At 41.4% G+C, this 4,172-nt stretch overlaps 1 non-coding gene across 1 annotated transcript; it reads right to left on the bottom strand.

The window, feature by feature from the left end:
- Positions 1-3,184: 3,184 nt before the first annotated feature.
- On the bottom strand, positions 3,185-3,291 carry LOC136498702 (small nucleolar RNA R71). The gene has a single exon (XR_010769711.1). It is a non-coding gene; the product is annotated as a small nucleolar RNA R71 (small nucleolar RNA).
- Between the last annotated feature and the right edge of the window lie 881 nt (positions 3,292-4,172).

Here is a 4,172-nt window from a genome sequence, read left to right as displayed (position 1 = left end):
TTCGAAGTACCAGATGTATCAAGTGATGTGAACAGCAGGAATATGATTAGGAACAAGACGAAAATCAGCACACGCAAACACAGCTCAAATGGCGCTCTCTATGTGCTCCTCTAGATATTGTTCCACTTTTGCCCCTCTTTTTTTCTCTATTTTTAGGTTGTCGTTGTTTTTTGGGATTCTTTGACTTTTTCTTTTTATTTTTTTGATATTTTTCTTCACTTAGGAGCACAAAAGAGGTAACCACAGAAAATATGAGCCTAAACAAGTGAAAGGTGTGGCCTGTGGAAAATTCAGAAGACGTGCTCAAAATTGACAAAAAGCTTGTGACCACGAAAAGAGGATCTTGTGACCAGTTTTTGGTCAAAATAATTTTTTTGAACCCGACAAGTCAGGGGACGACTGGATCCAAAAAAAATTCTGATCGATTTTGATATATGGAACGTCGAAATCCGAGTTCATATGCGAAAACTAGACCAGTTTTGAAAACTGACTCCGAATTAGAGGACAAAATAGGAACAATGCACGCAAAAGTTGTTGCGGCGGCTATGGATAGATGCAAACAGTGAAGATAATTATAACAAATTAGATGGCGTGGACTAGGGTTTGATGGATACAAAGGAAACACAGCAAGACTTGAAGGTGTTCACGGATTATGATGAAAAACAAAGGGAAAGACACAAACTGGACTAAAAATGATTTAAAATCAGCAACCAGAACTTGCCCTAGGACACAAACTCAACAACGTGAAACAGAAACGAAATTGCAATGCACAACGAGGCTATAGGACAGGGAATATGAGGCGGTGTATATTTTTTTGGCTTTTTATGGACTATAGGTAATACAAAAACAATAACAATCTAAAAGGGAAAATAAAAGTATACCTAACGGGCAACAAGGTATCTGATACAACTTGATGTAGACAAGGCCCAATCTTCCGATAGGTATGATAGCATCAATTGGTGGAGACTCGACATTCATGATCTAGGCTTCGAACCAAGACTGATTCGGACCCTCGCAACTGTTACACCACTGCTCCGTTGGTTATCAACCACGCGAACGTGATTGACCTCACCGAGAAGGCTTTCCTGCAAGCAAATCGAGAACACAAGCAAGAATGGAATGAACGCAATCTAAAATTGCAAATAAATATAAGGCTTATGATAATGAAAAAGGAGGTCAAGTCGTTATTAGAAAGGACTAATCACCACAGGCGAACAAGATCAAGAACTGGGGCCCTGGTTCATAGCAAGCGGCCTTGGCGACACAGTTGTAGCAAAACGACATCTGTTTCATGAGAAAATCAAGAACTAAACAAAACCCAGACCCTAAGGAGAGCGACGGCTGCTAATTATAGAGCCCTAGATGTCACCCCCCTGGACGCGCCCCCTAATGGGCTCTAAGACGATACACGGCCCAACGGACCAAAAGACGATGTCACAGCACCCTAGCATATTCTGGATGCTAACTTGTTTCAATGATTTCCATTGATTCCGAAGGGCTTTTGATGTGAGACCACTTGCATTAGCTTCCTTATCTAATTAGGTTTCCATCCATATGTGAATCGTTGAAAACGGAGCCTAGACGCGCCCGTGTGACCAGTTTTATGATAGACTGGTCCTGGAACCCGAGATGGGCTCGAACTTGATTTGGGCCTCCACCTTGGTGACTCGAACCGGATGAGCTTCGGGCCTCCTTCTCAGTTAGGACACCCTCGCTGATCTCCTCTTCCTCTATCTCCAAGCATGGTCATATGCATGGAGCTCATGTCCTTATCAGTGGTGCTCGGTGGAGATCATCACTCAGCAGCTCTTAAGCATTCCAAGTGTTTCCAAGCTCTTAGAAGCTCTCCATGAGTAGTAGCTTAGAAGTAGTAGCTAGCTAGTAGTGATAAGAGTAGAGCGGAGCTCACCTTGGAGTCCAAAAGAGTCTTCTAGTCTGTATACCTCCTCTTGTAATCTTTCATTTAGCATTTACTTTATTTAGTACTTTACTTTGTCAAGTACTTTATTCAGTAATATAACTTTGCTTAGTTCAAGTCTAGTCTTACTGTTGTCTATCATTAGTGAGCCTAGGTGCTTGTCCTTTGGCATTTGCATCATTATTATTTTAGTGTTTAGTTTGTTCATCGTTATTACTTGTCCTACCATCTAGTTAGGGTGTTTTGATCTTATCTCATCGGAGCTCGGATCGAAACAGTGTGTTTATAGATTAAGTGTGGTGCTTAGGCTATATCTTGCTTGTAGGTACGGCTAGATCCCTAGATAGATTGTGGTAGTTGGCAGGTGGTGACAGCCCTGTCCTTCCTCTATATTCCACCATGTAGGGTCTAGCTATTAAAATGTAGGGCTCGTTGTGCTTCATGTTTGGTTAAATCCAAGGCGAGTATGCCCCTCGTACTAAGGACGTTCTCACTATCATTAAGTTACTTTTGTTGCATTAAGATTACATACTCTACTTCTTACACTCAGCTACACTACACTTCTAGTTACCTCTATATGTGTGATCAAAACTATTTTTATCTTTTTCCATCCATCATCCTTACCACCCTCATCACCCCCATGTTGCTAAACCCACCTACCTAGTATACCTAGCTACATTTCCCGACACACCTAACCGCCTTCCTTTGGGAAAATATAAATTTGACACTTGGTACTCACCAAGCGAAGTGCTACATGATAGTTCTGTGCGCTTGCGGAATCCCCTTTTCTACATACACACATAAATCTAGTAGCGATGTTAAGAAGTGTTAACAAGCATTTCTGGCACCATTATCGGGGAAGGCAACTGGATGTTACCTTCTTTTCTTTACAACACGATCATGGCCAATAGGACCATCTATGACTTTTCTGCCCCTTCAGCTGCTAATGTTGCCACTGGTCCTGACGTCATCAATGCAGACACTCACTTTGAGCTCAAGCCCGCATTAATCATGATGGTGCAAGCTAGTCCTTTCTGTGGTAAAGCCCACAAAGATGCTAATGCGCATCTCCAACATTTCTTGGAGATCTATAGTACTTTTACCATTAAGGGAGTGACCCAAGAGGCCATACGTATTCATCGTTTTCCCTTCTCTTTGTTGGGAAAAGCGAAACAATGGTTCTACTTGAACCGCAATGCTATAGATACATGGGACAAGTGTTCCAATGGTTTCCTAGTTAAGTTCTTCCCAATGGGTAAGACCAATGCTCTTTGCAACAAAATCTCTAGCTTTCAATAGCAAGCTGATGAGTCAATTCTCGAAGCCTGGGAATGAATGCAAGAGTATGTCGCCGCATGCCCACACCATGGTATGGAAGACTGGCTTTTGATCCAGAACTTCTACCATGGCTTTATTTCCATTGGATAGGAGCCATTTAGATGCTACCGCTAGATGAGCATTCTTTTCGCTTAATGTCATAGATGCCAAGGCATTGATCGAGAAGATGGTTTCCAACCAAGGATGGAGCAATGAACGACTATAGCCCCGCAAATGAGCTATGCATTCTCTTAAAGAAGCTGACATGCTTGCAGCCATGGTAGATCTGCTCGCAAAGAGACTAGAAAATTACGAGAAAATGAGTGCCTAAGAAACTATACAAGCCATGGACATGCACATGACTTGTGAAGTTTGTGGAGAGACCCATGCAACTTTTGCCCCAAGACCCATGAAGACCACAACTTTGTCAATAATGACAATGGTTTTTGTCCTCAAAATCAAGGATGGAATCAACGCTCCAACAACCAAGGAGGTAATAATTACAATAATTATTCGCAACGTCCGAGTAATCAAGGTAATAGTTATCCTTTCCTTAAGGATCTTGTCTATAGTCAAGGTAGAATGACTAATAGTATAAATAAGAAACTCCATGCAAATGACAAGATGTTGGAAAACATTAATGCTAAATTGGATGATTTTTCTTCTGCTATAAAGAATCAACTTAGCTTTAATAAGATGCTAGAAACCCAATTAGCACAATTAGGAGTTGTTATCCCATCTTTTGAGAAAGAAAGAATTCCTGGCAAGCCTAAAGAATTCATGGAGACCACCAACCTCGTCACATCAAGGTATGATTTTGGTTTAGATGGTTGGGGTGTTCCTATTAAGAAAGGTGATCCTGGAAGTCCTGTTATTACTTGCTCTATTGGTCCTCATACTTTTGAAAATGCAATTTGTGATCTTGGATCTAGTGTAA

This window comes from Miscanthus floridulus, chromosome 12 (assembly GCF_019320115.1).
Source record: "Miscanthus floridulus cultivar M001 chromosome 12, ASM1932011v1, whole genome shotgun sequence".
Lineage (NCBI taxonomy): Eukaryota > Viridiplantae > Streptophyta > Magnoliopsida > Poales > Poaceae > Miscanthus > Miscanthus floridulus.
This window is presented reverse-complemented; position numbering and strand designations above follow the sequence as displayed.